The 22,245-nt window shown below is 43.9% G+C and overlaps 1 long non-coding RNA gene across 1 annotated transcript in view; it reads right to left on the reverse strand.

Annotated features, from left to right (window-relative positions):
* Positions 1-907: 907 nt before the first annotated feature.
* LOC125760183 (uncharacterized) overlaps positions 908-22,245 on the reverse strand; it is a 35,740-nt gene continuing 14,402 nt past the window's right edge. Inside the window, exons 2-3 of the long non-coding RNA XR_007417816.1 lie at positions 11,032-11,129; positions 908-1,321 (exon numbers count right to left, since the gene is read on the reverse strand). This is a non-coding gene — a long non-coding RNA (uncharacterized LOC125760183). The remainder of the gene's footprint in view (positions 1,322-11,031; positions 11,130-22,245) is intronic.

A 22,245-nucleotide genomic window follows, 5' to 3' on the forward strand; every position in this document is an offset into this window, starting at 1 on the left:
CCGGGTCTCCAGCAAAGAAGCGGCTCTTTCCCTGCGGACGACGCTTGTGAACGTGTGCAGGAATGCGCTGCGGAAAAGATCCCAGGTCTGCAGTGAGGACTCCCGATTCTCGAACCAGGTTCTGGCCGCGTCTTCGAGGTAGAAGTACACGTGACGCAGCTTGTCTTCATTGGTCCAGTTGTTAAAGGCGGCGACACGGTCGTATGTTTCAAGCCAGGTTTCCGGGTCTTCAAACGACGATCCGCGGAAGGTTGGCGGCTCCTTGGGATGCCGAAGAAGGATCGGCGCAGGCTGCACGGGGTCGGTCATCGTCGCTGCGGTCGATGTTGGGATCTGCGGCTGTCTGTCTTTTTCGGGAAGGAGCCCGTGCTCTGGCAGCAGTCCCTTCTGCCTGCGGCTTGTTCGACGATCCGGGTTCTCCTTGCCGTCGTCCTCGTCGCGGCTTGGGCTTGGGTCAGCACTTCGCGGGGGCGTCCGGATCATGGAAGAAGCAGCACCTCCACCAGATGTCACGTGGTCGTGACGTCGACGAAGACAGCAGTCAGCACGTCCGAGATGAAACTGTTTATTTGGCCGAACTTGTGGCCGGGAAACTGAAAGTCAATCTACAGCAATACGCTGATAGCGGCGAACAGAGCGTCGACCGTCGATCAACTGACAAGCAGTCAAGCGCGTCGGCTTTTATACAGGCGCTGTCGAATTTTCCAGCGATATCGCTGGTGGCGGCGTTATCTCTCGACAAAGCTGGAACATTCGCATGCTGCACGCAATCTTAACAAAACGATCTACTGAAATCGTGAAGCTTCTCGAACACTGCTTCACGGCCAGCGTCGAGCATTGATAACCGTCCTTGCTGGTCAAACTCGAACACATCAAAATAAAAGAAGAAGCGGGCGTGGCAATACTATCAAAATTGCATCTGAATCAGACTTCAGGGTATTGGAAGCAAGTGTTCCTATGTACTGAACATGGTATCTGTGTACATAAAGTTCGAAATGTGTGAGACATGTATACATGGTCACTGCACTTGTACTGTAACGTGTTGCGAGTGGGGCAATGTTCTCGGGTACTCACAAATTGATTGCCTCTTGCTGCAGTGCGTTTCCATGCTGAGTGTGACACATTGTTTGCATCGCCTTCCCGTCTACCCTGTGGCTTTGCAGGTTCCTTGTCCTTGGCTTCCAAGGAGCAGTACAGTTCACTCGTGTCCGTACAAGGCGGATGGCATTCCTGCCGGCAGTGCACCTATGTGACCAAAAAGAAGACGCACATGGAAAACCATGTTCGCACACATACGGGCGAGCGCCCATTCCAGTGCCACCTGTGTCCAGCCGTATTTAATAAGAATGGGCACCTAAAGGAGCACCTGCGCACCCACACGGGAGAGCGTCCTTTTTCCTGTGTCCACTGCAATGCATCCTTTCCACGGAAACAAGAACTCATTCACCACATGCGCACCCACACGGGGGAACGGCCCTTTGCCTGTGTTCACTGCAATGTATCCTTTCCGCGGAGACATGTGCTCATTGGCCACATGCGCACCCACACATAAGAGCGTCCCTTCACTGTGACCACTGCAACGCAACCTTTTCTCATGATGTAACCCTCAATGTACATATGCGTACCGACACAGGAGAGCGTCCCTTTTCGTGTGGTCACTGCAATGCGTCCTTTTCAGTGAGAGGAAATCTTCTTCGCCACATGCTCACACACACAGGAGAGCAATAGGTCCTTTACACTGAAACATATCACTCGCCACATGTCTCGTCATGCAAGCAAGAAGTCGTAATGGTCACGAGCACGTAGAATTTTTTATTGCTGATGGTAACTTCTAAAGTGGCTGAAATGGTTTTGGGATTCTGCAGCTACTGCGTTTCTTGCAATATATTGCTTGGAGAGGTGTGTGTCATCCTTTAAAAAAACTTTTCAGAGAGCTTTGGGTCAATTTACAGTTATGCCAAGAGGTTAAAGGTTAGGCTTACCTGGACTTCGGATTGCGTTGTTTGTGCTGCAGTGCTGAGCACATGAAGGTCAATAAACCTTGTTCCCTTGTTTATGAAATAGCTCATCCGTTGATATCAGTCTGCTCGATGTAACCTCAGTCTTCTTGACCTGTTTGTAAAATGTTAGTGGACATATTATGTAGGTACGATATTTTTCATGGATGAGAAGTACAGATGCCTAACAAAAAAAGACAACTATCCCCTTGATTAGATCGCGATATCCTACAGAATTTATGGTGTAAGTACGTTGATGTATTCGAATCTAAGAAAACAAATTTATGAAATATGGGTTTGTTTTAACTCGAATGATTGTGGTTGGAGCTATGAACACACAAGTAAAAATTTCAACAGAACAAAGCAATAAAATGACTACAGGTTTAAGTTTCCTGTGTTATGATTTGTTATCCCAGTTTGAGCTTAGCAGTAGTGAATTGGTGTCTTTTGAGTGATTTCCTGGTCTCTGAAGTTGTCAACAAAAAAAGAATCTAGTCATGGCTAACATAAATGTACATAAAGCATTCATATCGACAAGTAGAACAGAGATTGATCTGCACAAAAAGTGCGTGCTTAATGTGAAACAAAATAATTCAGGGTAGAATTAATGTGCAATTAAGGCTCATCACAAAAATTGCGATTGATTTGTCAGTGAATATAAGGCTAGAATTAGGAGCAAGCGCACAATTTTTGTTGGGCTAGAAATCTGCACATATTGTTCAAAATGGTTCAAAGTGTGAGATGAGAAGGATGGCAACCCTTCAGTGTTGTGAAAGTGCGCTAAGCATCTCAACGCTCTGGCTATCACTAAGGAAATCTTCCGTGTTGTGGAAAACGTATGAAGCATCTAAATGCACGTGCTTGCATGCGAAAAATGTTCTATTCCGCCTTGCAACATGCACATGTGGTGTAGTGTTTAGGTCATTGGGCTTCGAGATAAGACAATGGCTCATATCCTACAGTTAAAACATATTTACTTTCAAAATCCACATCACAGCCACTTTGCTCTCTGTCCAGGCCATATTTGTGGCTGTACATTAGATTATGACTTCTGATCGACACAGTGTGCATGTCCTGTTTCCCACCTTGTGTACCAATGCTAGGAAACAAGCCCCCTCAACATTGAAATGCCCTGAAAAGCTCTTGCACTGGGGCCGTATTCTCAAACGATCGCAAGAGGCAACAATCGCAAAAGTATCGCCTTTGGTGCGCACTGATTGGCTAGTGAGCAAAAGCGGAAAAGTGAGGGCGCCATCTAGTATTTCCGTCGGCGTGACGGCGCTCTATGGCGCTCCTGACATGCCTGGAATAACGAACACACCTTATCACCATCGGTTGGTGGTAGAGCTTAGCATTTCCGTGACATAGACGGTAGCTTCTAGTATTCAACCCTAAGTGGATGTGCGCACCATTTTTACACTGAAGCTTTCAGGGAGCATTACCGTGGAGTGTTTTGAGTACTCATTATTTGCCAGGGTGTGTTTTCTCGTGTTTTGAACGTTTCAGGAACATGAACCGTGCGTTGCTGGCATGGTTGCTGGCATGGCGTTGCCGGCAACACGTTGAGACGTTGAGGCGATATCGCTGCGGCTGGACACCTCAACTGAACTCTCAAAGTACGCCGTGTTAAACTCTCAACGAAAATACATTTCACACAAAGTTGCATTCTTTAAATATTATACTGTGCATAAAACAATTGCACAAAAAATATTGAAAGCACTTTCAACTTGTCCTATATTTCATGTAGCCGCAGCCATGCCTGGCCACTGCGTAGAAGCGAGCATACGTTCGAAAACGCCGCACTCGGGTCGCTCTGCGCTTGTATGGTACACTCGCTCTTGTGTTGTGAGGCATTTAGTAACACCAATGGCCAGTGCAACAATGACATCACAGGCAAGTGTTCCTTCAGTTATTGAACGCATCAGAGTCTACGTCACCAAACGTGATACTATCGCCTTTTGCTATCGTTTGAGAATACGGGCCCTGATGAGGCTCTTTTGGTTATGTGGTTCCAGGCTGTTTCCTATGGGCGTTGGTACAATGACCAGGTCAATTTTGCAATGCTTGCAAGGAAGTGTCTGCTCAAGCATGAAAATAAAAAACTTATGCTCCTCAAAATTGTATGATAATTTCTGGTGCAAATGGTTGATGGCCTGGTCATCTTCGCATCCCAACTCTACGTCGAGGCGCGAATAATTTTCCGCAGCCAAAATTAAGTATAAATTACTCTTTAATCATATAATGACCAACTTGATGGCAGTTGTTTATATTAGAATCGATGGCAGTACCCATTTTAGATATGCCAAGAGTTTTACATAATTTGAGATATTGTTCATCCAATGGATATCGAAAGCGAGGGCCTTCGGGCACGCTGAAAAGCCTCTGTTGCATGATTTGGGAACTTCCTGAGATGGAGATTAAGTGACGAACATTGGATGAAGGGGGTTCAGGACAGTTTCTTGTTATGGAAAGCCGCGAGTCGCCTCGCTTTTGCCAGTGGAGCATGTTACACCTTTGCTTGTGATGTTTGGTGCCTGTCAGTTGTTCTCGGTCCTTGCAGAAGAAAACCACGAATTCCACGTTTTTTCCGGCTGTACGGCATAAAACTCGGGGCAGCCAGTGCGGCACTTATTGTTGTAGACAGGTGATAGAGTCTTTTCCGCGGAAACATGCTCCACACATGTGGACCTCGCTCCCCCTCCTGCACCAGCAAGGTCTCGAAACACCTTTGTTCAGTGTACGGTCGCCTTATATCCAGTGACTTGCGAGGGCCTTGCATGATACCGAACACTGCCCGAAGAGCACTTCATATAGGCATGCGCGCTGGTGTAGATGTTGTCTTTTCCACCCCTAACACACTGTCAAAACTTTGTACGATTGTCAATTCTGATGCCAGAAAGAAGGCAGGATGCTCTAAAAAACACAGGGAGGAGTTTGTTAATTGTGAAGAAGGCATCGTTTACTTTCTGCCCTTGACCTGTGGGAAAAGGTGTATTGGACAGTCTGGTAGGTGTCTGAATGACAGGCTCAGGGAGCACAAGAACCTTGTTGGAAAGACTGTCGTTTCAGGCCACTTGTCGTTACACTGTAGGAGTTGCGCCTATGAACCGCTCTTCGTGAAGTTTTCGGTGGTCAGGAAAGAGAAGGATAAGCTGACCCGAGCAGTAATAGAAGCTTACGAAGAAAATTGTGTAAGCACTCCTTCTATGATGCTCTAAAAAAAGGAGATAGAACTTTTGAACACTGATAAGCAAAAGGCAGAGTTCAAAATGATGAGTGTCATATTCTAATATTATTTTTGTTGGTGCTTGGCTTCAAAGTGTTGTCATTGGCTTGTTAAGCCCATACAAGTTTGCTTCTTCCGAAATAAAGTATCAGTTGTAGTTCAGCGCTATGTCCTGTGTGTTCTTCCTTCGTCCCAGTCTGTGTGCGCTGTAACCTTTTATGATGCAGTACCAACTAGTCCACTAAACCATCCTCGTGCTAAAGAATGCACTTTATAAAATTTTTGGGCTCATTGCCCGGACATCTCATTCCATTTTCGCAGCAATGCCCGCATTATCTCATCTGAGTTCCCGGATAGCGGTGCTGGCATTTGGCTCAAAGTCACTGGAAGGCTATCGACAACAGCAGCTAAAAGTATTTCATGCTTAACACGTTCGCTGTGGCACGCTTTTTTTTCGGTCTGGTTTTAGGTGCATCGTGACCCACCGGTGGGACACGCGGCTTTGCCTGCTTCTTTTGCTCCAGCGGGATGGCGCTGCCACCTTTGCAGCGCATGTTTGGCGTGTTTATTTTAAAGATGCAAAGCTGTTTTCCGCCTTCTTCGCGTGAATCTATGTTTAAATGCAAAGTGCCTGCCACAAGAAAACATATGAAGTCAGTTTTCGTGATAGAAATACTTACTGGATAGATTTATCGGCTCCTTGGAAACAATTGCGCCACCTCGCGTCCAATGCAATATGAAATATATATTAGTTGCAATTTCGAACTTCAGATGGCAGCACAAGATTGAGAGCTGTCGCGCGTGGGTCAACGGTGGGTCACGCTGCACACAGCAGAAAAAGATTTTAAACACGATAGTCTTTCTTGGGGAACTTAAACGCAGAAATTTTGGTCTGTCTGTCTGTCATCCGATTCAGCTACCCGGCCAAAGTTTAACCACTTTCTGAGCGCCCAGCCATCTTGAACTGGTACGGCCGTTCATACTCGTGAACATTGTCGATCAAAGAGCAAATATTACGCATATCTGAGGCGCAACATCGATACGCAAGTATTAGGTGGTGTGTTCCTTTACTAGAAAATACATAGATAAGTAATTCTAAAGACCCTAATATTTCTTAGGCTGCGCTGAAAATTCGACGCTATGAGCTGGATGCAGTGGTTCAACATGGAGGAGGAGGACTCGTGTAGTATGGCCGGCACAAGGCTATCGTCTTTCGACGACATTTGCAGTGAAGCACGCAGATACGCGGCCAATTATTTATTGAGTGCGTCGTGGGTCACCGGTGGGTCACAGCCTTTGACATCACAGACATATTCTTCGGGGCGTGTGTATTCTCATGCAACAAAAATCATCTCTGCGTTCAAATGTCATAAAGTTATTGCATCCGCAAGCAGAGAAATGCACGTAACTTCGCAGCCGCATAGGTGGAGCACAGGCCTTGACCATCCGGTGACCCACGACGCAGTGAACGTGTTAAAGCACCCTGAAACGATTTTGGGAATTTTTTACAAAGGCTTTGAAGCAGCAGTGCGAGGCATTCAGATCAATAACAGGCCGTGCCTTGCATAGTGTGTGTAGTTTATTGTAATGCAGTGAACATGTGCATTGCTATGCATCACAATATGCCACTACACTGAGTTTTCAGCGTCGGTTAGTTGGGACATTTCTTCATCCATAAATGTGGCATTCGGGACCAGGTGCGTAGCCAGAAATTTTTTTCGGGAGGGGGGGGGGGTACAACCATACTTTGTGCATGTTCGTGCGTGCATTTGTGTGTGCACGTGTATATATACGCAAGCAAAACTGAAAATTTTCGGGGGGGAGGGGTTGACCCCCCACCCTCCCCACCCCCCCTGGCTATGCCCCTGTTCAGGACATTTGTAACTGATCTGGCTGTCTTCTTTAGTGCTTGCACCAACGTAGATGGAGAAGACGCGAATGACCAGGTACGTGGTGGCATTTTGAGATCGATGAGACAATTGCGAAGATCATGGAGTATGGATCCTAGCCCAGACTGTTCTGTGAGTAAGTTGAAGGAAGAAAGGATCTCTTCAGAAATTAGCACCCTTTCATTGTGCGTAGCTCCTTTAATATGTGCTATTTTGGATGAGTTTTATAGTGTGAAGGATATACTGTAGTTTTATCTCAACAGCTTACGCATTTCGTTACCAAAAAGCTGTTTCAGGGACACTTTGACACGTTTTTCTTACATGTCAAAAGAATGGAGAGTAGGGGCCACAAAGACACAGCTGGTCCATATACAGAGATGTTCCTTTATGACTTGGACATTTACTACTGGACTCTTGTGCCCGAACAGTACACAGAGGGCACATGCGGCCACAGTTAAGCACAAACCTGCGCTGTTTCGATTCGTACTGACTGTCAAGGTGCACGAGGTTTTCATGCTGTTGACACTGTGTGTATTATTCTTCCAGCATCGAGATAAGCAGGGACCACACCACTCTTTAACATGCTGAGGAAGATACACTTGAGAAAGTTGTGTATCTGTGCTGCATAGGACCTTCTTCAGCATGGCAACACACCTTCATATGCACCCAGGCAACAGGTCGTACCACGGTCCATGCGCCTTTCCACACCAAGTAGCCTTTGCCCATGCCCACACTTATGATTATTGACAGACATTCGTCTGCCTCAGTGGCAGCTCTCAAATTAAATCACAAAATGAGCTATGCAAAATTTGGTAATTGTCAAAGATGTGTTCCGGTTTGACAACTGATCGTTTTGATTGCAGGAAATTAGTAACCATACACAATGGCTTCCTTCAATGCAAAACTGACTACCATTAGTGAATTACTGCCTTAAGAGATTAATTGAATGACTAATAAACCATAATTGCATTGTTTCTTTCATATTTCATCAAATAGAATAACGTAGCATGTGTCATTCAGGGCATCCTCTGCTTTCCTTCATCTGCTTTTTATTTTCATTTAACGATTGTGTTTCAAAATTCGTGTAGTTCTCCTTTTCTTGTTTCACGTGAAAACACCAGCAACGACACTGAAGGGTCACTTCATGTACCCTGAGGAAAGAAGGCCATTGTTGTACAAAATTTTTGTGCACAAGATTGTATTTACTCAATCGCTCTATTCGCTTGTGTGCGTTCTCCTCGAAACACAGCGTTTCATTATTGCTGAGTTTGAGGGAACATGCTTCCAATAAGTGCGGCAAGAAATGGAAAAAATTGTCATTACTTGATTTCCTGGCATGGACACCCAATGCGACCATTGTCATCAGGCCATAGCTGTCCTACTTAAAATAATTGCTTCAAGGTTAGGAAACAGATACAGAGCACTCCTATTTGCTTGTCTGAACACTTGAACCTTATATACTGCTGCATGCATGAGCACGGATGTTCTTCTATGTAGTTCCTGCCAGTCATGATTGCGTCCACTAGAGCTTGTAATAATGTAAGTAGTTGCAGTTAGTTACTGAAAAAGTAATCATACAGTTACAAAACTACCCATCAATGTAATTCATTACAAGTAAATTTTTACGTGCAAGTCTGGTTGATGCCAAGTGTAAAGGTTTGTGTTGGTGTACCTTGAGTGTTTGTGGTGGCCTTAATAGTGATCTCTGTGCTCTTGCAGAAGTTTCTCTTCCTTTTATGAAGCCTCCAAGGACTTGGACACTTTGGATATTGCCAGATATGAATCACAGCTAGAGGCCTCTTCAATGAAATCATTTGCCTGCTTGCTCTGTCACATTGCAGTTTGGCTGTTATGAATTTGAAATTAGGGTGATAATGTGACCATGTTTACTGGTTCCTGTCTCCGATGGGTTATGCTGAAACAAGTAACGTCAAAGATTTGTTTTTGCACTTGCTGGTCTATAAATTTTTAAAGTGTTGGCATAATTAGATCGTTTAGGTTTCATTCATCAGCGTGAATGAGCTGTGCTTTTGTTTACAAAGCGTTGGTTGAGGCTAGGTAATTAAAAATGCACACTCTTGTCTTTGCAAGTCTGTCCAACAGTGCTCATGTTCATGAAAGTGTAGCTGAGTTAAATTTTTTATGTAAATTGCCAGAAAACTTTGGGGTGGCACCATAGGCGTGTGCAGGGTTCCCCATTAGGGGGGGGGGGCAAAGGTTCGTCGCAGCGCCCCCCCACCCTACTAAGTCAATGTATGGGGCAGATTTTGCGCCCCCCCCCCCCTTCTTAGGTGAGTAGAAGGGTCAATGTACGGGGCAGATTTTGCGCCCCCCCTCTTAGGTGATTAGGGGGGCGGCCGCCCCCTCCCCCCCCCCCCCTGTGCGCACGCCTATGGGTGGCACTTTGCTTTTGCACTGCAGTATGGTAATAATCATTCACTACCCATTAAGAATTGTCATCCATTGTGTTTCCATTCCTGTGTTATACTTTCAAACAGCAGGCTATCAAAACTGACATCAGCCTACTGACTCTAGCTTCTTTCTACGGTGGCACTAACAGAAGAACCTAAATGCACTTTAATGTCTGTTTATCCTCTTTGAGCTTCATGCATGGCACTATTTTCACATTGGCCAATTAGCTTTTTATAACTTTCATGTTATGTCGTGTGCATTTCATTCATGTTTTTACATTGATATATCACTTGGTGCATTTGGTGCGCTCATGGCATGAATACTTGATTGCTTATATTCCATGTAGTGCTTGCTTATGTTGATGTGCGCATTGTTCACTGTGATACATTTGAGTAGCTTTGATCATTTAAGTATGCCAATATAACGTTACGCCCCTGTGTATAGCTATTCTATTCATTCAGAATAATGAGTCATATATGTATATATATATATATATATATATAGCCATAATTTACAATATCAACGTTTTCTGTGATCGTTTAAGTGAATCAAACATTGTCTGGTGAATAAGTTACTTTCAGTATTCTGTTGTATCATTATGCTTCCATTGAAGCAATATAAAAACATTAACAGTCATATCTGTGAACTGTGCTAATAGCCACCGAGAAGCAATTCTCTGTGTTATGCACAATAATATGCCTGTATTTTTTTACCACCAGGAACTGTGATGTGTATTAGAACCCCTGTGAATGTTTTTTTTTCTTTTCTTTAATATTTCCTAGCAGATTTTGTGAAAATCTGTGACGTCACTGCAATCTGGTGCGAGAATTTCATGGCAGCAGTGCGACCTGCATTTTATTTTTGTGCATTTTCTTGCTAATCAAAGATCTTCTCGCAGCAAGCGTCTTTCTTTTGGTTTTTTGAAGGGGCAAGTTTACTAATGTGAGAAGAATCGCTTTTTTCTGTAGTGTCCCTTTGAAAGTTCTAAAGAAAGTCATATTTACAAGGCTGAAATAGCACTGTCGCTTTTGCACCATATGTAAAAGTTTTTTTTCTCTAAAATGCAGGTCACGAACCCTAAGTATACTATCAGAATTGCATCCTAATCAGACTTCTGGGTATTGGAAGCAGGTGTTCCATGTACTGAGCATGGTATCTATGTACATAAAGTTGGCAATGTGTGAGACATGTATACATGGTCATTGATAGCACTGGTACTTCAAAGTGTTGCGTGTGGGGCAATGTTCTCACGTACTTAGACATTGATTGCCTCTTGCTGCAGTGTGTTTCCATGCTGAGTGTGACACATTGTTTGCATCGCCTTCCCGTCTACCCTGTGGCTTTGCAGGTTCCTTGTCCTTGGCGTCCAACGAGCAGTACAGTTCACTCGTGTCCGTACAAGGCGGATGGCATTCCTGCCGGCAGTGCACCTATGTGACCAAAAAGAAGGACGCATATGGAAAACCATGTTCGCACACATACGGGCGAGCGCCCATTCCCGTGCCACCTGTGTCCAGCCGTATTTATTAAGAATGGGCACCTAAAGGAGCACCTGCGCACCCACACGGGAGAGCGTCCTTTTTCCTGTGTCCACTGCAATGCATCCTTTCCGCGGAAACATGCGCTCATTGACCACATGCGCACCCACACAGGAGAGCGTCCCCTTCACCTGTGGCCGCTGCAATGCATCCTTTTCTCATAATGTTACCTTCAAAGTACATATGCGTACCCACACAGGAGAGCGTCCCTTTTCATGTGGTCACTGCAATGCGTCCTTCTCAGTGAGAGGCAATCTTCTTCGCCACATGCGCACCCACACAGGAGAGCAATAGGTCCTTTATACTGAAACACATCACTCGCCACATGTCTGTTTATGCATGCAAGATGCCTTAGTAGTCACGAACATGTAGGATTTTTTATTGCTGATGGCAACTTCTAAAGTGGCTCGAACGGTTTTCGGATTCCACAGCTACTGTGTTTCTTGCAGTATATTGCGTAGAGAGAAGTTTGTCATCCTCTAAAAAAACTTTTGAAGGACCTTTAGGGTCAATTCACAGTTATGCCAAGACGTTAAAGGTTAGGCTTACCTTGAATTCGGATTACGTTGTCTTGTGCTGCAGCACTGAGCACATGAAGGTCAATAAACTTTGTTGCCTTGTCTATGAATAGCTCGTCCGTTGATGTCCGTCTGCTCGATGTAACCTGAATCTTCTTGATCTGTTTGTAAAATGTTAGTGGAGATATTTCACAGAGAAGATATTTTTCAGCAATGAGATGTACAGATGCCTAACAGAAAAACAACTATACCTTTGATTAGATCACCATATCCTACAGAATTTATGGTGTGAGTTCGTTAATGTATTTGAATCTAAGAAAACAAAATTATAAGAAAGGGGTTTGTTTGGACTCAAATGATTAAGTGATTGGAGCTATGAACACACAAGTAAAAATTTCGATAGAGGAAAGCAATAAAATGATTCTTTCTTGTATATAACAGAAGCGCAAAAAGGACAAGGACAAAAAAGTGCACAACACGAATGCTTTCTTGTCCTTGTCCTTTCTGTGCGTCTGTTATATACAAGAATGAATCGGTACCAACTAGCTCGCCTTTATGTTTAGCTTAATAAAATGATGACAGGTTAAAGTTTCCTGTATTATGATTTGTTGTCCCAGTTTAAGCTTCGCAGCAGTTAATTGGTGTCTTTTGAGTGATTTCCCAATCTTTGAAGTTGTTGTCAACAAAAAAACAAGCTACTCATGATTACATAAATGTACATAAAGCATTTATTTCGACATGTAGAACAGAGATTGATCTGCAGAAAAAGTATGCGAGCTCAATATGAAACGAAATAATTCAGAGTGGAATTAAAGGATTGTCACAAAAATTGCGAGTCATTTGTCAGCAAATATTTATTTATTTTTATTTATTTATACAGTCAATCCCATCAGGGATCTTTACAGGAAGGGCATATTGAATTGTTACAGTATAACAATACAAATAGCAAAAATTCAATTACACATTAAAGAAAATATTGGCAGTTAACAAAGGCAGACAAGAAAACAATAGTACATCCTAATACGGAAAATAAAAGGTGATCGAAAAGGCATACAAAATGGGAAAGTGGAGTAAAAGATACACTGATGTAAAAATGGTCAAAATAAACAAAGTAACAGTGTGTAGGATAAACAGAGTTATGGGTACAGTATAATAGTAAAAAGTGATCAAAGAGGCATACAAAGCGGAAACTGGAGTAAAAAATACACTGATGTAAAAATAAGTTATACAAAAGAAATGGTGATACAGGTACCTCATGACTGGGCAGCATGTTAAAAAGCAGTGTTAAAAAGGAAGATAACGTCGCACTTGTTGTTACACTAGGATCCAGCCTGTTCTATTCACGTGTCATTAAAGGAAAAAATGAATATTTATGACTTGCTGTATGAATGACATGCTCATGTAATGATAATGCATGTTTGTGCTGCGTTTGTCGTGTTTGGGTTAAAGATAAGTATTTGGAACTGTCAATCTTTGTCTTTCTGAATTAACTGATACATCATTTTTAATCGCACAAGCTTGGCTCGGTTTTGTAGGGTGAGGATATAGGCCTGTTTTAGTAATTTTTGTGTGTGAATCTTTTAGCTTTTATTTATTGTAAATGCATCTTCGTGCCTTCCTTCGGACTGCTGTGAGTTTGTAAATGAGTTCTTTAGTAGAAGGAAACCAAACAACATTAGCGTACTCCAAATTTGATCTGACAAAGGTTTGGTATGCCAATAGCTTTGTGATAGTCTCAGACGTCTATTTAAAAAAAAAACAATTTTTTTAGTGTAGATGTGGTGATGTTGTTAACGTGGCGTTCCCATCTAAAGTAATGGGTTAGTGTTAAGCCAAGGTATTTATATACTCTTTCACTGCGCTGAGTTTGGCGCTACCTATAGTGTAGTTAAAATCAGATGTGTGTTTTTTTCTCGTTATTGCATAGAACAGCTGATTTTTTAAGTTCAATGTCATTTGCCATTCTTTACACGATTTGAATACTAAAGATAAAGAGTTGTTTAATGCAAGATGGTCACTATAAGAATCGATTACTTGGTGTAAAACGCAGTCATCAGTGAAAAGTCCTGACGCTGACAGGAATATAACAAGGCAGATCATTAATGTATATATAAGAAATAAAATTGGAGCCAGAACGCTTCCTTGTGGAACTCCGGATCTTATGCTAGATTTATGGAATATTGCCGGCTGACTTCTATAAACTGGGTGCGGTCACTAAGATAATCTTGTACCCAATCGACAATGGGTCCCTTTCCCCAAGGTTAGTTCGGGTTTATGAATTAGTTTGTCATGTGATACACGGTCGAAAGCTTTTGAGAAGTCTCAAAAGATAAGATCGATTTGTTTCTGTAGGTCGACACTTAGCGATACATCGTGTACAAGTTCAAGTAGTTGCGTGACTGTGGAGACACCTTTCCTGAAATCCATGCTTTTTTTTTTGACAGGGTGTTAGTATTTGTTCCTTTTCAAGGTGTTTGGTTATGTGCTTTAAGATGATGTGTTCCGACAGTTTGCAGGCTGTGCATGTCAATGAGATGGGTCTGTAGTTAGAGGGTTCTGTTTTACTTCCCGATTTATGAATAGGTTTTACTTTAGCTGTTTTCCATTCATTAGGGAGGGTCCCTGAGCACAATGATTTGTTAAAGATTATTAATAGGTACTTGGTCATCCACCCAGTGTATCTGCGAAGGAATGCATTTGATATATTGTCAGGCCCTGATGATATCTTAGAGTCTAGTTTGAGCAGCAAGGTATGTATGCCTGCTTCAGTTATTGATAGCTGATCTAGAGGCTTTAATTCAAAGGGAAGTGTCTGCGGTAGTGTGCCGTCATCCTCCGTGAAGATAGAGCAGAAGTAGTCATTAAGCAGGTTCGCAGACTTCCGGTTCTCTACATCTATCATTCCGTCATCATTGCGAGTTTTTGGGTTTATGTAGTTCCAGAACTTCGTTGGGGCTGATTTCAAAAAGTTAGTAAGTGTATTAGTGAAGTAGAATTGTTTAGCTGTCTTAATTATTTATTTCATGCATTTAATAGCCGTGCTGAGATCGTGATGTGTGTATTTTGATGGTTTGGTTTTCAGCAGTTTTCTCATCCTCTTTACTTTAATTGCGTTTGGCATGTATAACATCGCGCGTAATCCATGGATTACGCTTATTAGGTTTCTTCTTTCTAATTGGCATGTACTTATTTATACAATGAGATATGATCCCATTCTAAGTCAATATAAGTCTAGAATTAGGAGCAAGCGCACAGTTTTTGTTGGACTAGAAATCTACACGTATTGTTCAAAATGGTTGAAAGTGTGAGATGAGAAGGATGGCAACCCTTCAGTGTTATGAAAATGCGCTAAGCATCTCAACGCTCTGGCTATCACTGAGGATATCTTCCGTGTTGTGGAAAACGTATGAAGCATCTAAATGTATGTGCTTGCATGCGGAAAATGTTCTATTCCGCTTTGCAACATGCACATAAGGTGTAGTGTTTAGAGCATCGCGCTTCAATACAAGAAAATGGCTCATATCCTACAGTTACAACATATTTACTGTCAAAATCCACATCACAGCCGCTTTGCTCTCTGTCCAGGCCATATTTGTGGCTGCTGCATTAGATTATGACTTCTGATCGACACAGTGTGCATGTCCTGTTTCCCACCTTGTGTACCAATGCTAGGAAACAAGCCCGCTCAACATTGAAATGCCCTGAAAAGCTTTTGCACTGATGAGGCTCTTTTGGCGACATGGTTCCAGGGTGTTCGCAGGGGCCTTGGCATAATAACCAGGCCAGGTTTGGGATGCTTGCAACGAAGTGTATGCTCAAGCATGAAAAGAAAAAGTTATTCTCCTCAAGATTATATGATAACTTCTGACACGAATGTTTGATGGCCTGGTCGTCTTCGCACCCCAACTCTACGTCGAGGTGTAAATAATTTTCCCCAGCCCAAATTAGGTAGAAATTACTCGTTTAATCATACAATGACCATCTTGATGGCAGTTGTTCATATTAGAATTGATGGCGTACCTATTTTAGATATCCCAAGAGTTTAAGATATTTGAGATATTCTTCACTCAACCGATATCGAAAGCAAGCGTCTCCGGGTGCGCAGAAAAGCCTCTGTTGCATAATATGGGAACCTTCCTGAGATGGAGATTAAGTGACGGAACATTGAATGAAGGGGGTCAGGACAGTTTCTTGTTATGGAAAGCCACAAGTCGCCTCGCTTTCGCCAGTGGAGCGTGTTTAGCCTTTGCTTGTGACGTTTGGTGCCTCTCAGTTGTTTTCGGTCCTTGCACAAGAAAACCACCGAAGTCCATGTTTTCTGCAGGAACACGCTCCACACGGGTGGACCTAAGGCCTTTTATGTGGAACCTTATGGGGACCCCTCTCTGCCCTCTTCTTTTCTCTCTCTTCGTGTCCCGCACATTTGCCCTCCGGTGACAGGCTAGCAGACGTGCCAGCGTAATTTTCCTTTCTGTCTAGCCTTGCACGGTGCCTGACGGTTCATAGTCTGCAAATAAAAATCGTTATGGAACGTTATTATAAAGACGAAGTCATACACAGCTTCGCTGTAATAGACGGAGGCAGGCCCACCTGCTGAAACGTTAGTAAACTTTCGTTTCGCATATTTGCCGTCTTCTTTTTCAACTGCAAAATTTTGACCAGAATTAGCCTTAGAAGTGCGCAATACTATTGTGAGATATGAAACTGGATATTCTGATTTCTTCTGAAATAGGACATTTCGCGACGGCGACAAATGAACCAATTAAGCTTCTCGAGTGGGTGGATATTGCAGAGTATTTTAGGAATGGTGAAATTCCTCTATTGGCCATATTGCCTAGCGGACGGTGCCATCTCTAGTCTGGCAACCCACTGGCTTGTGCATAGAGTTTCCCACAATATTTTCTAGAGGGAACTCTGCCGCTAGTGTCTATGGGAGCTGCAACACATGGCGCTGCAGCCAGTATGGGAATGATGGGTAGTACACGGATTTGACTAAACTTTGTTCTTTCGGCCCCGTTTGGCTCCTCGCTGGCTGCATCCGCTTTGTCGCAAAACGATGTTCAGCAAAAGTCGGCAGTTCCACCTCACCCCTTTAACTTTTTCAGACACGCCAATTCAACTCTGATCACGAAGTTCGCAACGGTCTATTCTTTTATCCGAAATGAACGCCAAAACGCAGCAATAAACAAAGCCACAAGCGTTCTTAGGCAAATCCACGGATGGATGGATGGATGGATGGATGTATACGGCTGTGCCCTTTAGATCGGGCGGTGGCTCACGCCACCTAGCCATAATGTTAAGTACTATCATGATGTATTGAAGGATTGCATTTCACTCGTGCCTTGATTGTATCCACCAATCGGTTAGCCTCCTCCTGGTTATTTCTACTCGTTTAAAGTCTATTTTGCCTTCACTGTCCCTAAACCCCAATGCTTTGAAAAATTCCACGCCATTATCTTGGACTGTAGGGTGAAGCCCATTACAGAACATTATCAAATGTTCAGCCGCTTCCTCCTCCTCTCCACACGCACTACATAACGTGTCTGTGCCTTCGTATTTGGCTCGGTACGTCTTGGTCCGCAGTACTCCCGTCCTGGCCTCAAACAGCAGAGAACTACCCCGAGAATTATCGTAGATCTTTTCTTTTGCAATTTCCTGCTTGAAAGTTCGGTAGGTCTCCAGTGATGATTTCGTAAGCATTCCCATTTTCCACATGTCCCTCTCTGTTTCCTTCACCTTATTCTTAACCGATGTTTCCTTTTGGCTTGGTATTCTGCTGTTGTCTAAATACTTGCTTGACAATTTTCGAGTTCGCTTCCTCCATTTAGTATCAACATTCTTCATGTACAAGTAGCTGAAAACTTTCCTAGCCCAACGCTCCTCTCCCATTTTTCTCAATCGCTCCTCAAATTCTATCTTGCTGCTAGCCTCCCTGCCCTCGAACGATGTCCATCCCATGTCACCCTGTACCCCCTGATTTGGGGTATTCCCGTGTGCTCCCAAAGCAAGCCTACCTATGCCACGTTGTTTAATTTCCAATCTTGCTTGAACCTCTGATCTCATGCACAAGACCGCATTGCCGAACGTCAAACCTGGGACCATTACCCCTTTCCAAATCCCTCTCACAATGTCATACCTATTGTAGTTCCACAGTGCCCTATTTTTCATTACAGCTGCATTCCTGTTGCCTTTAGTCATTACGTATCTTTCGTGCTCCCTTAGGTACTTAGCCCCGTTGTTTATCCATACGCCCAGATATTTGTATTTATCCACTATCTCCAGCGTGACTTCCTGTATCTTATGCTCACTGCCTTCATTATCATTAAGAATCATGACTGCCAATTTTTCCCTACTGAACTTCAAATTTAACCTATCTCCTTCATTACCGCAGATGTCTATCAATCCCTGCAGATCTTCCTTGTTGTCGGCCATTAATACTATATCATCTGCATACATCAATGCCGGTAATGACTGTTCAACGTGTTTTCCTTGCTTGGCAATTGAGAGCCTGAAGCCGAGTCTACTCCTTTCTAATTACCTTCTAATCCTTGTAGATACAGCATAAATAACAGAGGTGACAAGGGACACCCCTGTCGAAGCCCGCGTTGTATCTCTATAGGTTCGGATACCTGTTTTTCCCATTTTATAACTACCCTGTTACTTTTATAGATGTCCTTTAAAAGATTGTCTTTTGTGTAACGCCTTTAGACACTACATTTCGCTGTTTTAGTATATTTTGCATTACTATGTTCGTGTGTTCAGTTACATCTGTAATAATCTGTATTTCACCTATGTATATTTATATCTTTTTTGTACACGCTGTATTGCCCCCCTTACACAATGCCCCACGAGGGCGCTGTAAGGTACTCATAAATAAAAAAAAAAAATTAGTTATTCCATCTTCCACATCTAGTGTGTCCAGTATTCCCCACAAGTCTTCTTGAATCACACTATCGTAGGCTCCCTTGATATTTAGAAATGCCAGCCACATGGGCCTGTGTTCTTTTTCCGCTATTTCAATACACTGCGTCAATGAGAACAGATTATCCTCCAACCTCCTTCGTTTACGGAACCCATTTTGTAGTTCCCCCAGCACCCCCTCATTCTCCACTCATGTCTGTAGTCTTTCCTTTACGATCTGCATCACCAGCCTGTAAACTACTGATGTCACTGTTATAGGGCGGTAGTTGTTTATATCAGCTTTGTCCCCCTTTCCTTTATAGATCATGCTCATCAGGCTTAGTTTCCACCCATGGGGGGCTTCACCATCCATTATTGCTTTGCTCGCTGCTTCTCTTAATGTTTGCTTAGAGCTTGGACCTAATTTCTTCATTAGCATAATTGGGATGCCTGTCAGGGCCTGTTGATGTGCTATTAGGAACCCTCTTCTCTGCCCTTCCCACTCTCGTTGTCCCAGTGGAGCCACTGCGCTAATTGGTCTATCCTCATCCGTTAGGGTGCATGCATCGCTTCCTTGTTGTTTAAATTTTTCTGTCATTATTGTTCTTATAAATTCCATTGCCTCATCCCCTTCTAGCCTAACCCCTTGAACTGTAGATATAAACCTCTGTTCCATGCTTGTCTTATTACTCAGAGAATTGAGATGGTTCCAAAACTTTGCAGCTGCCTTTCTATCCTTTTTGTTTACTTCCGCCATCCATTGGGCCCCCTTTCTTCTAATCTTTTCATTGATCAGATTGGAAGCTTCCCTTCTGCAGCTCAAAAAGTTACCCCACGGGTGCGGTGCAGTAGCGGCGCGGCGCGGCAGTTTACCGCAAAAGGCCCAGAATAGGGGGCGTGTCCAAAGCGTTCGCATGCACGCGAGAGCCGGCGCTTTGGACACGCCCCCTATTCTAGGTCACTCTTGTCAAGGAGGCATTGGCTCAGCCAAATAGCCCAGAAGTATGTTACACAGTAATAAATTTTTCCAATGGAAAAAAAGTTTATCTATTTTGCGCATTTATGGTGGCAGAGACTGCTGCGCCGCGCGGTGCACGAGCCGGTATTTATGGCTGGCGCCCGCAAATGACGGACCGATTGAAAGCGCTTATAAATTGCGATTTCGGTTTCGGTTTCTGACTCCTGCTTCCTGCAGCAAGTGTCATCGCTACTTCCTGTTTACTTTTCTGGCACCAACGCGTGTTTAAATTTCCAAGCTTCTGCGCTGTTCTACGTGACATTGTGAAATATATATGGATATATACGTGGTGCTCATATCTAGCACCATCCAGAACGTCAAGCATCAATGCGTGATATGTGACACTTTACCTACTGGTCGTCAGAAGGTAAGCAAAACGCCACTGCACCCTGCACAAGCTTGCGCGGCCCGCGTGGTAAGGCGAGCTTCTACGGCTACGGCTGTCCTTGCATGTCTGCTTCAATATTGTTATATCGTGCATAATGATTAGGACAGCATTAGCGAAGACATCACTGTTTATTCTATCTTCTTCCTTCTCCCTGAGGCGGCCGCCAAGCGCGTGCCATCTCACAGCGCCGTCGTCGGTAGCGACGCCTTATATAACATATCCCCTTTTGCAAAAAAAAAAAAAAAAAAAAGACACAGTTCTCCTTTACTGTCTAACATAGTCCTTCAACTTCTTCGGAGTCTTCTTCTTACGTGCGCTTCTTCTTACGCACGCATCACATCCTGACAGGTTAGGGGAAACTTGCGTGCTCTCTGCCGCATATGCTCCAGGGTCTGCATTTTCACGGCTATCCACTCCTGATGTGTCAGGTTGTGATGCACTAGATGACTGATTAGATGTCGGTGACCAGTTCATGACAGCAGAGGTGCCGGATTTCATTTTGTTGACAGCTCCATGGTGAACAGCGGCTAACTTCGATGCGTTCCACACTCGCCCATCTTCCAACAGATACGAGGCTGGTCCACGTTTTTCAATTATCTTCTTGGGCGCGGAGAATTGTGGAGACAGCTTGCCATGAACTGTGGATAACTTAACCCGTACGTAATCACCAACGACGAAGCTGGGTACCTTGGCTCCACGTTTTTCATCGGTGTAGCTCTTCGACATCCTTTGCTTGTTTCTTACGCGCTCTCGCAACTGCTCAATCGCCCTTGACGGGTCCGCGCTGAAGCATTTGTCAGGCAATCCCACGATGTCGAGTCTTGTGCGAGGTTGACGTCCATGAAGAAGAACAGCGGGTGCCACACCAGTAGTCGCGTGAGGCGTACAGCGATATACTTGCAGGTAATCAAGCATGGCTGTTCTTATATCACGGCGTTCAAACAGGGCTAGTTGAATATATGACTTCAGCACCCTATTAAACCTTTCCACCAAGCCGTTAGCTTGCGGGTAATACACAGAAGAGTTGTAATGCGTTATTCCGCGTTCTGTGAGAAATTCTTCAAAGCTTGCTGAAGAAAACTGTGGTCCATGATCGGATACGAGACCACGTGGGTATCCTTCTCGTGCAAAAAGTTCAAGTAAAAACTTCTTTACTGTAGAAGTGGTCGCATCTCGTACGAAAGCCACTTCGGGCCACTTGCTGTGATAGTCAATAACAGTAATGGCAAATCGACAGTCGGCTGAAGCTTGCGTGAAAGGTCCCACGATGTCGATAGCAATCTTTTCCCAGGCTCTGTCGGGAAGAGGAACGGGTTGCATCGGCGCTGCAGAGGTACGTGCAGACTTGTCACAAGACTGGCAAATCACACACGTGCGCACAAGTTCTTCAATGTGGCTATCCATGCATGGCCACCAATAGGACTCTCTCAGGCGCGCTTTGGTACGACTAATGCCTGGGTGTGACTCGTGGGCCAGATCCATAAGACGCCGTGTCACAGTCGCAGGCACGACAATCCTGTCACCCCGGCACAGTATATCACTGACGACAGAGAGTTCAGCTCTCACGTAAAAGTAAGGCAGCAACTCTTTTGACAATGCTTTCTTGTCAGGCCAAGAAGTAGTCGTGAAGTGCTTAACTTCACAAATAACCTGATCATTGGCACTTGCTTCTTGAAGTTCTTGCATGGTAACTACTGGAGACAAAAGACATATAAATTCTTCTTCGGATGTATCGCGGATTGAACTCTGTACGGGTAACCTGGAGAGCGCATCGGCCACGACGTTTTCGCTGCCCTTCCTGTATTCAACGGTATAGTTGTAGCAGAGCAACCGTGAGGACCAGCGCGTTAACTATAGCGACCAAGGCCTGCGTCTTTAATGTGGAAGAACGTCAGCTGCGCATACACGGACTAAGAGCTTAACTAGACGAGATATCATTTCAGTTCTCGTTCGACACATGTCCTCGTTTCTCAGTCGATTCCTACGAAATAGCGCAACTTTCTGTCCGGATTTTTAAAACGATATCGCATTCGTTCTTTTGCATGGTCACAAATTGACACTACATTGAAACAAATGTGATTGTTTGTACGAATGAAATTGCACTCCAAGAAAAGGTGAGTAGAAATATGGGCTTTAGAGCAGTGTGCATAGATTGCAATATTTAAAGTATAATAAGACGATTTAGACAACGTGCAGTCACATGGACCTGGCAACACAGCATTTGTACAGAATCGTCTATCGTTTCAGGGTATCATTAACTTCTATCGCTCATCCTTTATAAGTTAAATGTGGCCGCCGTGGCCGGGATTCGATCCTGCGCCCTTCGGGTCAGCAGTCGAGCACCATAACCACACCACCG

Source organism: Rhipicephalus sanguineus, chromosome 10 (genome assembly GCF_013339695.2).
Source record: "Rhipicephalus sanguineus isolate Rsan-2018 chromosome 10, BIME_Rsan_1.4, whole genome shotgun sequence".
Taxonomy (NCBI): Eukaryota; Metazoa; Arthropoda; class Arachnida; order Ixodida; family Ixodidae; genus Rhipicephalus; species Rhipicephalus sanguineus.